Genomic DNA, 12,458 nt, shown 5'->3' with positions numbered 1-12,458 from the left:
CTTACTCTGGCCTACTGGTTAAGGTCTTAACTCTTACTCTGGTCTAATAGCTAAGGTCTTAGACTCGTACTCTGGCCTAATGGTTAAGGTCCTAACTCTTACTCTGGCCTAATAGCTAAGGTCTTAGACTTGTACTCTGGCCTACTGGTTAAGGTCTTAACTCTTACTCTGGCCTACTGGTTAAGGTCTTAACTCTTACTCTGGCCTAATAGCTAGGGTCTTAGTCTCGAACTCTGGCCTAATGGTTAAGTTCTTAACTCTTACTCTGGCCTACTGGTTAAGGTCTTAACTCTTACGCTGGCCTAATTGCTAAGGTCTTAACTCTTACTCTGGCCTAATAGCTATGGTCCTAGACTCGTACTCTGGCCTAATGGTTAAGGTCTTAACTCTTACTCTGGCCTACTGGTTAAGGTCTTTAACTCTTACTCTGGCCTAATAGCTAAGGTCTTAGACTCGTACTCTGGCCTAATGGTTAAGGTCTTAACTCTTACTCTGGCCTACTGGTTAAGGTCTTAACTCTTACTCTAGCCTAATAGCTAAGGTGTTAACTCTTACTCTGGCCTAATAGTAAATTTCTTAGACTTGTAATCTGGCCTAATAGCTAAGGTCTTAACTCTTACTCTGGCCTAATAGCTAAGATCTTAGACTCGTACTCTGGCCTACTGGTTAAGGTCTTAACTCTTACTCTGGCCTACTGGTTAAGGTCTTAACTCTTACTCTGGCCTAATAGCTGAGGTCTTAGACTCATACTCTGGCCTAATGGTTAAGGTCTTAACTCTTACTCTGGCCTACTGGTTAAGGTATTAACTCTTACTCTGGCCTAATAGCTAAGGTCTTAACGCTTACTCTGGCCTAATAGCTAAGGTCTTAACTCTTACTCTGGCCTAATAGCTAAGGTCTTAGACTCGTACTCTGGCCTAATGGGTAAGGTCTTAACTCTTACTCTGTCCTACTGGTTAAGGTCTTAACTCTTACTCTGGCCTACTGGTTAAGGTCTTAACTCTTACTCTAGCCTAATAGCTAAGGTGTTAACTCTTACTCTGGCCTAATAGCAAATTTCTTAGACTTGTAATCTGGCCTAATAGCTAAGGTCTTAACTCTTACTCTGGCCTAATAGCTAAGATCTTAGACTCGTACTCTGGCCTACTGGTTAAGGTCTTAACTCTTACTCTGGCCTACTGGTTAAGGTCTTAACTCTTACTCTGGCCTAATAGCTGAGGTCTTAGACTCATACTCTGGCCTAATGGTTAAGGTCTTAACTCTTACTCTGGCCTACTGGTTAAGGTATTAACTCTTACTCTGGCCTAATAGCTAAGGTCTTAACGCTTACTCTGGCCTAATAGCTAAGGTCTTAACTCTTACTCTGGCCTAATAGCTAAGGTCTTAGACTCGTACTCTGGCCTAATGGGTAAGGTCTTAACTCTTACTCTGTCCTACTGGTTAAGGTCTTAACTCTTACTCTGGCCTAATAGCTAAGGTCTTAGCTTCGTACTCTGGCCTACTGGTTAAGGTCTTAACTCGTACTCTGGCCTAATGGTTAAGGTCTTAACGCTTACTCTGCTCTAATAGCTAAGGTCTTAGACTCGTACTCTGGCCTAATAGCTAAGGTCTTAGACTCGTACTCTGGCCTAATGGTTAAGGTCTTAACTCTTACTCTGGCCTAATAGCTAAGGTCTTAGACTCGTACTGTGGCCTAATGGTTAAGGTCCTAACTCTTACTCTGGCCTAATAGCTAAGGTCTTAACTCTTACTCTGGCCTAATAGCTAAGGTCTTAGACTCGTACTCTGGCCTAATTGTTAAGGTCTTAACTCTTACTCTGGCCTACTGGTTAAGGTCTTAACTCTTACTCTGGCCTAATAGCTAAGGTCTTAGACTCGTACTCTGGCCTAATGGTTAAGGTCTTAACTCTTACTCTGGCCTAATAGCTAAGGTCTTAGACTCATACTCTGGCCTACAGGTTAAGGTCTTAACTCTTACTTTGGCCTATTTGTTAAGGTCTTAACTCTTACTCTGGCCTAATAGCTAAGGTCTTAGACTCGTACTCTGGCCTAATGGTTAAGGTCTTAACTCTTACTCTGGCCTAATAGCTAAGGTCTTAGACTCGTACTCTGGCCTAATAGCTAAGGTCTTAGACTCGTACTCTGGCCTACAGGTTAAGGTCTTAACTCTTACTTTGGCCTACTGGTTAAGGTCTTAACTCTTACTCTGGCCTAATAGCTGAGGTCTTAGACTCATACTCTGGCCTAATGGTTCAGGTCTTAACTCTTACTCTGGCCTACTGGTTAAGGTCTTAACTCTTACTTTGGCCTACTGGTTAAGGTCTTAACTCTTACTCTGGCCTAATAGCTGAGGTCTTAGACTCATACTCTGGCCTAATAGCTAAGGTCTTAACGCTTACTCTGGCCTAATAGCTAAGGTCTTAACTCTTAATCTGGCCTACTGGTTAAGGTCTTAACTCTTACTATGGCCTAATAGCTAAGGTCTTAGACTCGTACTCTGGCCTAATAGCTAAGGTCTTAACGCTTACTCTGGCCTAATAGCTAAGGTCTTAACTCTTACTCTGGACTAATAGCTAAGGTCTTAGACTCGTGCTCTGGCCTACTGGTTAAGGTCTTAACTCTTACTCTGGCCTACTGGTTATGGTCTTAACTCTTACTCTGGCCTAATAGCTAAGGTCTTAGTCTCGAACTCTGGCCTAATGGTTAAGTTCTTAACTCTTACTCTGGCCTACTGGTTAAGGTCTTAACTCTTACGCTGGCCTAATTGCTAAGGTCTTAACTCTTACTCTGGCCTAATAGCTATGGTCCTAGACTCGTACTCTGGCCTAATGGTTAAGGTCTTAACTCTTACTCTGGCCTACTGGTTAAGGTCTTAACTCTTACTCTGGCCTAATAGCTAAGGTCTTAGACTCGTACTCTGGCCTAATGGTTAAGGTCTTAACTCTTACTCTGGCCTAATAGCTAAGATCTTAGACTCGTACTCTGGCCTATTGGTTAAGGTCTTATCTCTTACTCTGGCCTACTGGTTAAGGTCTTAACTCTTACTCTGGCCTAATAGCTAAGGTCTTAGACTCGTACTCTGGCCTAATGGTTAAGGTCTCAACTCTTACTCTGGCCTAATAGCTAAGGTCTTAACTCTTAATCTGGCCTAATAGCTAAGTTCTTAGACTCGTACTCTGGCCTAATGGTTAAGGTCTTAACTCTTACTCTGGCCGACTGGTTAAGGTCTTAACTCTTACTCTGGCCTAATAGCTAAGGTCTTAGACTCGTGCTCTGGCCTAATAGCTAAGGTCTTAGACTCGTACACTGGCCTAATGGTTAAGGTCTTAACTCTTACTCTGGCCTAATAGCTAAGGTCTTAACTCTTACTCTGGCCTACTGGTTAAGGTCTTACCTCTTACTCTGGCCTAATAGCTAAGGTCTTAGACTCGTACTCTGGCCTAATAGCTAAGGTCTTAACTCTTACTCTGGCCTAATAGCTAAGGTCTTAGACTCATACTCTGGCCTACTGGTTAAGGTCTTAACTCTTACTCTGGCCTACTGGTTAAGGTCTTAACTCTTACTCTGGCCTAATAGCTAAGGTCTTAGACTCGTACTCTGGCCTAATGGTTAAGGTCTCAACTCTTACTCTGGCCTAATAGCTAAGGTTTTAACTCTTACTCTGGCCTAATAGCTAAGGTCTTAGCCTTGTACTCTGGCCTACTGGTTAAGGTCTTAACTCTTACTCTGGCCTACTGGTTAAGGTCTTAACTCTTACTCTGGCCTAATAGCTAAGGTCTTAGACTCGTACTCTGGCCTAATAGCTAAGGTCTTAGACTCGTACTCTGGCCTAATGGTTAAGGTCTTAACTCCTACTCTGGCCTAATAGCTAAGGTCTTAGACTCGTACTCTGGCCTAATGGTTAAGGTCTTAACTTTTACTCTGGCCTAATAGCTAAGGTCTTAACTCTTACACTGCACTAATAGCTAAGGTCTTAGACTCGTACTCTGGCCTACTGGTTAAGGACTTAACTCTTACTCTGGCCTACTGGTTAAGGTCTTAACTCTTACTCTGGCCTAATAGTTAAGGTCTTAACTTTTACTCTGGCCTAATAGCTAAGGTCTTAACTCTTACTCTGGCCTAATAGCTAAGGTCTTAGCTTCGTAATCTGGCCTACTGGTTAAGGTCTTAACTCGTACTCTGGCCTAATGGTTAAGGTCTTAACGCTTACTCTGGCCTAATAGCTAAGGTCTTAGACTCGTACTCTGGCCTAATAGCTAAGGTCTTAGACTCGTACTGTGGCCTAATGGTTAAGGTCTTAAATTTTACTTTGGCCTAATAGCCAATGTTTTAACTCTTACTCTGGCCTAATAGCTAAGGTCTTAGCCTTGTACTCTGGCCTACTGATTAAGGTCTTATCTCTTACTCTGGCCTACTGGTTAAGGTCTTAACTCTTACTCTGGCCTAATAGCTAAGGTTTTAGACTCGTACTCTGGCCTAATAGCTAAGGTCTTAGACTCGTACTCTGGCCTAATAGCTAAGGTCTTAACTCTTACTCTGGCCTACTGGTTAAGGTCTTAACTCTTACTCTGGCCTAATAGCTAAGGTCTTAGACTCGTAATCTGGCCTAATGGTTAAGGTCTTAACTCTTACTCTGGCCTAATAGCTAAGGTCTTAACACTTACTCTGGCCTACTGGTTAAGGTCTTAACTCTTACTCTGCCCTAATAGCTAAGGTCTTAGACTCGTACTCTGGCCTAATAGCTAAGGTCTTAACTCTTACTCTTGCCTAATAGCTAAGGTCTTAGACTCGTACTCTGGCCTACTGGTTAAGGTCTTAACTCTTACTCTGGCCTACTGGTCAAGGTCTCAACTCTTACTCTGGCCTAATAGCTAAGGTCTTAACTCTTACTCTGGCCTAATAGCTAAGGTCTTAGACTCGTACTCTGGCCTAATGGTTAAGGTCTTAACTCTTACTCTGGCCTACTGGTTAAGGTCTTAGACTTGTACTCTGGCCTACTGGTTAAGGTCTTAACTCTTACTCTGGCCTACTGGTTAAGGTCTTAACTCTTACTCTGGCCTAATAGCTAGGGTCTTAGTCTCGAACTCTGGCCTAATGGTTAAGTTCTTAACTCTTACTCTGGCCTACTGGTTAAGGTCTTAACTCTTACGCTGGCCTAATTGCTAAGGTCTTAACTCTTACTCTGGCCTAATAGCTATGGTCCTAGACTCGTACTCTGGCCTAATGGTTAAGGTCTTAACTCTTACTCTGGCCTACTGGTTAAGGTCTTTAACTCTTACTCTGGCCTAATAGCTAAGGTCTTAGACTCGTACTCTGGCCTAATGGTTAAGGTCTTAACTCTTACTCTGGCCTACTGGTTAAGGTCTTAACTCTTACTCTAGCCTAATAGCTAAGGTGTTAACTCTTACTCTGGCCTAATAGCAAATTTCTTAGACTTGTAATCTGGCCTAATAGCTAAGGTCTTAACTCTTACTCTGGCCTAATAGCTAAGATCTTAGACTCGTACTCTGGCCTACTGGTTAAGGTCTTAACTCTTACTCTGGCCTACTGGTTAAGGTCTTAACTCTTACTCTGGCCTAATAGCTGAGGTCTTAGACTCATACTCTGGCCTAATGGTAAAGGTCTTAACTCTTACTCTGGCCTACTGGTTAAGGTATTAACTCTTACTCTGGCCTAATAGCTAAGGTCTTAACGCTTACTCTGGCCTAATAGCTAAGGTCTTAACTCTTACTCTGGCCTAATAGCTAAGGTCTTAGACTCGTACTCTGGCCTAATGGGTAAGGTCTTAACTCTTACTCTGTCCTACTGGTTAAGGTCTTAACTCTTACTCTGGCCTAATAGCTAAGGTCTTAGCTTCGTACTCTGGCCTACTGGTTAAGGTCTTAACTCGTACTCTGGCCTAATGGTTAAGGTCTTAACGCTTACTCTGCTCTAATAGCTAAGGTCTTAGACTCGTACTCTGGCCTAATAGCTAAGGTCTTAGACTCGTACTCTGGCCTAATGGTTAAGGTCTTAACTCTTACTCTGGCCTAATAGCTAAGGTCTTAGACTCGTACTGTGGCCTAATGGTTAAGGTCCTAACTCTTACTCTGGCCTAATAGCTAAGGTCTTAACTCTTACTCTGGCCTAATAGCTAAGGTCTTAGACTCGTACTCTGGCCTAATTGTTAAGGTCTTAACTCTTACTCTGGCCTACTGGTTAAGGTCTTAACTCTTACTATGGCCTAATAGCTAAGGTCTTAGACTCGTACTCTGGCCTAATGGTTAAGGTCTTAACTCTTACTCTGGCCTAATAGCTAAGGTCTTAGACTCATACTCTGGCCTACAGGTTAAGGTCTTAACTCTTACTTTGGCCTATTGGTTAAGGTCTTAACTCTTACTCTGGCCTAATAGCTAAGGTCTTAGACTCGTACTCTGGCCTAATGGTTAAGGTCTTAACTCTTACTCTGGCCTAATAGCTAAGGTCTTAGACTCGTACTCTGGCCTAATAGCTAAGGTCTTAGACTCGTACTCTGGCCTACAGGTTAAGGTCTTAACTCTTACTTTGGCCTACTGGTTAAGGTCTTACCTCTTACTCTGGCCTAATAGCTAAGGTCTTAGACTCGTACTCTGGCCTAATAGCTAAGGTCTTAACTCTTACTCTGGCCTAATAGCTAAGGTCTTAGACTCATACTCTGGCCTACTGGTTAAGGTCTTAACTCTTACTCTGGCCTACTGGTTAAGGTCTTAACTCTTACTCTGGCCTAATAGCTAAGGTCTTAGACTCGTACTCTGGCCTAATGGTTAAGGTCTCAACTCTTACTCTGGCCTAATAGCTAAGGTTTTAACTCTTACTCTGGCCTAATAGCTAAGGTCTTAGCCTTGTACTCTGGCCTACTGGTTAAGGTCTTAACTCTTACTCTGGCCTACTGGTTAAGGTCTTAACTCTTACTCTGGCCTAATAGCTAAGGTCTTAGACTCGTACTCTGGCCTAATAGCTAAGGTCTTAGACTCGTACTCTGGCCTAATGGTTAAGGTCTTAACTCCTACTCTGGCCTAATAGCTAAGGTCTTAGACTCGTACTCTGGCCTAATGGTTAAGGTCTTAACTTTTACTCTGGCCTAATAGCTAAGGTCTTAACTCTTACACTGCACTAATAGCTAAGGTCTTAGACTCGTACTCTGGCCTACTGGTTAAGGACTTAACTCTTACTCTGGCCTACTGGTTAAGGTCTTAACTCTTACTCTGGCCTAATAGTTAAGGTCTTAACTTTTACTCTGGCCTAATAGCTAAGGTCTTAACTCTTACTCTGGCCTAATAGCTAAGGTCTTAGCTTCGTAATCTGGCCTACTGGTTAAGGTCTTAACTCGTACTCTGGCCTAATGGTTAAGGTCTTAACGCTTACTCTGGCCTAATAGCTAAGGTCTTAGACTCGTACTCTGGCCTAATAGCTAAGGTCTTAGACTCGTACTGTGGCCTAATGGTTAAGGTCTTAAATTTTACTTTGGCCTAATAGCCAATGTTTTAACTCTTACTCTGGCCTAATAGCTAAGGTCTTAGCCTTGTACTCTGGCCTACTGATTAAGGTCTTATCTCTTACTCTGGCCTACTGGTTAAGGTCTTAACTCTTACTCTGGCCTAATAGCTAAGGTCTTAGACTCGTACTCTGGCCTAATAGCTAAGGTCTTAGACTCGTACTCTGGCCTAATAGCTAAGGTCTTAACTCTTACTCTGGCCTACTGGTTAAGGTCTTAACTCTTACTCTGGCCTAATAGCTAAGGTCTTAGACTTGTAATCTGGCCTAATGGTTAAGGTCTTAACTCTTACTCTGGCCTAATAGCTAAGGTCTTAACACTTACTCTGGCCTACTGGTTAAAGTCTTAACTCTTACTCTGCCCTAATAGCTAAGGTCTTAGACTCGTACTCTGGCCTAATAGCTAAGGTCTTAACTCTTACTCTTGCCTAATAGCTAAGGTCTTAGACTCGTACTCTGGCCTACTGGTTAAGGTCTTAACTCTTACTCTGGCCTACTGGTCAAGGTCTCAACTCTTACTCTGGCCTAATAGCTAAGGTCTTAACTCTTACTCTGGCCTAATAGCTAAGGTCTTAGACTCGTACTCTGGCCTAATGGTTAAGGTCTTAACTCTTACTCTGGCCTACTGGTTAAGGTCTTAACTCTTACTCTGGTCTAATAGCTAAGGTCTTAGACTCGTACTCTGGCCTAATGGTTAAGGTCCTAACTCTTACTCTGGCCTAATAGCTAAGGTCTCAGACTTGTACTCTGGCCTACTGGTTAAGGTCTTAACTCTTACTCTGGCCTACTGGTTAAGGTCTTAACTCTTACTCTGGCCTAATAGCTAGGGTCTTAGTCTCGAACTCTGGCCTAATGGTTAAGTTCTTAACTCTTACTCTGGCCTACTGGTTAAGGTCTTAACTCTTACGCTGGCCTAATTGCTAAGGTCTTAACTCTTACTCTGGCCTAATAGCTATGGTCCTAGACTCGTACTCTGGCCTAATGGTTAAGGTCTTAACTCTTACTCTGGCCTACTGGTTAAGGTCTTTAACTCTTACTCTGGCCTAATAGCTAAGGTCTTAGACTCGTACTCTGGCCTAATGGTTAAGGTCTTAACTCTTACTCTGGCCTACTGGTTAAGGTCTTAACTCTTACTCTAGCCTAATAGCTAAGGTGTTAACTCTTACTCTGGCCTAATAGCAAATTTCTTAGACTTGTAATCTGGCCTAATAGCTAAGGTCTTAACTCTTACTCTGGCCTAATAGCTAAGATCTTAGACTCGTACTCTGGCCTACTGGTTAAGGTCTTAACTCTTACTCTGGCCTACTGGTTAAGGTCTTAACTCATACTCTGGCCTAATAGCTGAGGTCTTAGACTCATACTCTGGCCTAATGGTTAAGGTCTTAACTCTTACTCTGGCCTACTGGTTAAGGTATTAACTCTTACTCTGGCCTAATAGCTAAGGTCTTAACGCTTACTCTGGCCTAATAGCTAAGGTCTTAACTCTTACTCTGGCCTAATAGCTAAGGTCTTAGACTCGTACTCTGGCCTAATGGGTAAGGTCTTAACTCTTACTCTGTCCTACTGGTTAAGGTCTTAACTCTTACTCTGGCCTAATAGCTAAGGTCTTAGCTTCGTACTCTGGCCTACTGGTTAAGGTCTTAACTCGTACTCTGGCCTAATGGTTAAGGTCTTAACGCTTACTCTGCTCTAATAGCTAAGGTCTTAGACTCGTACTCTGGCCTAATAGCTAAGGTCTTAGACTCGTACTCTGGCCTAATGGTTAAGGTCTTAACTCTTACTCTGGCCTAATAGCTAAGGTCTTAGACTCGTACTGTGGCCTAATGGTTAAGGTCCTAACTCTTACTCTGGCCTAATAGCTAAGGTCTTAACTCTTACTCTGGCCTAATAGCTAAGGTCTTAGACTCGTACTCTGGCCTACAGGTTAAGGTCTTAACTCTTACTTTGGCCTATTGGTTAAGGTCTTAACTCTTACTCTGGCCTAATAGCTAAGGTCTTAGACTCGTACTCTGGCCTAATGGTTAAGGTCTTAACTCTTACTCTGGCCTAATAGCTAAGGTCTTAGACTCGTACTCTGGCCTAATAGCTAAGGTCTTAGACTCGTACTCTGGCCTACAGGTTAAGGTCTTAACTCTTACTTTGGCCTACTGGTTAAGGTCTTAACTCTTACTCTGGCCTAATAGCTGAGGTCTTAGACTCATACTCTGGCCTAATGGTTCAGGTCTTAACTCTTACTCTGGCCTACTGGTTAAGGTCTTAACTCTTACTTTGGCCTACTGGTTAAGGTCTTAACTCTTACTCTGGCCTAATAGCTGAGGTCTTAGACTCATACTCTGGCCTAATAGCTAAGGTCTTAACGCTTACTCTGGCCTAATAGCTAAGGTCTTAACTCTTAATCTGGCCTACTGGTTAAGGTCTTAACTCTTACTCTGGCCTACTGGTTAAGGTCTTAACTCTTACTATGGCCTAATAGCTAAGGTCTTAGACTCGTACTCTGGCCTAATATCTAAGGTCTTAACTCTTACTCTGGACTAATAGCTAAGGTCTTAGACTCGTGCTCTGGCCTACTGGTTAAGGTCTTAACTCTTACTCTGGCCTACTGGTTATGGTCTTAACTCTTACTCTGGCCTAATAGCTAAGGTCTTAGTCTCGTACTCTGGCCTAATAGCTAAGGTCTTAGACTCGTACTCTGGCCTAATAGCTAAGGTCTTAACTCTTACTCTGGCCTACTGGTTAAGGTCTTAACTCTTACTCTGGCCTAATAGCTAAGGTCTTAGACTCGTAATCTGGCCTAATGGTTAAGGTCTTAACTCTTACTCTGGCCTAATAGCTAAGGTCTTAACACTTACTCTGGCCTACTGGTTAAGGTCTTAACTCTTACTCTGCCCTAATAGCTAAGGTCTTAGACTCGTACTCTGGCCTAATAGCTAAGGTCTTAACTCTTACTCTTGCCTAATAGCTAAGGTCTTAGACTCGTACTCTGGCCTACTGGTTAAGGTCTTAACTCTTACTCTGGCCTACTGGTCAAGGTCTCAACTCTTACTCTGGCCTAATAGCTAAGGTCTTAACTCTTACTCTGGCCTAATAGCTAAGGTCTTAGACTCGTACTCTGGCCTAATGGTTAAGGTCTTAACTCTTACTCTGGCCTACTGGTTAAGGTCTTAACTCTTACTCTGGTCTAATAGCTAAGGTCTTAGACTCGTACTCTGGCCTAATGGTTAAGGTCCTAACTCTTACTCTGGCCTAATAGCTAAGGTCTCAGACTTGTACTCTGGCCTACTGGTTAAGGTCTTAACTCTTACTCTGGCCTACTGGTTAAGGTCTTAACTCTTACTCTGGCCTAATAGCTAGGGTCTTAGTCTCGAACTCTGGCCTAATGGTTAAGTTCTTAAGTCTTACTCTGGCCTACTGGTTAAGGTCTTAACTCTTACGCTGGCCTAATTGCTAAGGTCTTAACTCTTACTCTGGCCTAATAGCTATGGTCCTAGACTCGTACTCTGGCCTAATGGTTAAGGTCTTAACTCTTACTCTGGCCTACTGGTTAAGGTCTTTAACTCTTACTCTGGCCTAATAGCTAAGGTCTTAGACTCGTACTCTGGCCTAATGGTTAAGGTCTTAACTCTTACTCTGGCCTACTGGTTAAGGTCTTAACTCTTACTCTAGCCTAATAGCTAAGGTGTTAACTCTTACTCTGGCCTAATAGCAAATTTCTTAGACTTGTAATCTGGCCTAATAGCTAAGGTCTTAACTCTTACTCTGGCCTAATAGCTAAGATCTTAGACTCGTACTCTGGCCTACTGGTTAAGGTCTTAACTCTTACTCTGGCCTACTGGTTAAGGTCTTAACTCTTACTCTGGCCTAATAGCTGAGGTCTTAGACTCATACTCTGGCCTAATGGTTAAGGTCTTAACTCTTACTCTGGCCTACTGGTTAAGGTATTAACTCTTACTCTGGCCTAATAGCTAAGGTCTTAACGCTTACTCTGGCCTAATAGCTAACGTCTTAACTCTTACTCTGGCCTAATAGCTAAGGTCTTAGACTCGTACTCTGGCCTAATGGGTAAGGTCTTAACTCTTACTCTGTCCTACTGGTTAAGGTCTTAACTCTTACTCTGGCCTAATAGCTAAGGTCTTAGCTTCGTACTCTGGCCTACTGGTTAAGGTCTTAACTCGTACTCTGGCCTAATGGTTAAGGTCTTAACGCTTACTCTGCTCTAATAGCTAAGGTCTTAGACTCGTACTCTGGCCTAATAGCTAAGGTCTTAGACTCGTACTCTGGCCTAATGGTTAAGGTCTTAACTCTTACTCTGGCCTAATAGCTAAGGTCTTAGACTCGTACTGTGGCCTAATGGTTAAGGTCCTAACTCTTACTCTGGCCTAATAGCTAAGGTCTTAACTCTTACTCTGGCCTAATAGCTAAGGTCTTAGACTCGTACTCTGGCCTAATTGTTAAGGTCTTAACTCTTACTCTGGCCTACTGGTTAAGGTCTTAACTCTTACTCTGGCCTAATAGCTAAGGTCTTAGACTCGTACTCTGGCCTAATGGTTAAGGTCTTAACTCTTACTCTGGCCTAATAGCTAAGGTCTTAGACTCATACTCTGGCCTACAGGTTAAGGTCTTAACTCTTACTTTGGCCTATTGGTTAAGGTCTTAACTCTTACTCTGGCCTAATAGCTAAGGTCTTAGACTCGTACTCTGGCCTAATGGTTAAGGTCTTAACTCTTACTCTGGCCTAATAGCTAAGGTCTTAGACTCGTACTCTGGCCTAATAGCTAAGGTCTTAGACTCGTACTCTGGCCTACAGGTTAAGGTCTTAACTCTTACTTTGGCCTACTGGTTAAGGTCTTAACTCTTACTCTGGCCTAATAGCTGAGGTCTTAGACTCATACTCTGGCCTAATGGTTCAGGTCTTAACTCTTACTCTGGCCTACTGGTTAAGGTCTTAA

Source organism: Triturus cristatus, chromosome 8 (genome assembly GCF_964204655.1).
Source record: "Triturus cristatus chromosome 8, aTriCri1.1, whole genome shotgun sequence".
Lineage (NCBI taxonomy): Eukaryota > Metazoa > Chordata > Amphibia > Caudata > Salamandridae > Triturus > Triturus cristatus.
This window is presented reverse-complemented; position numbering follows the sequence as displayed.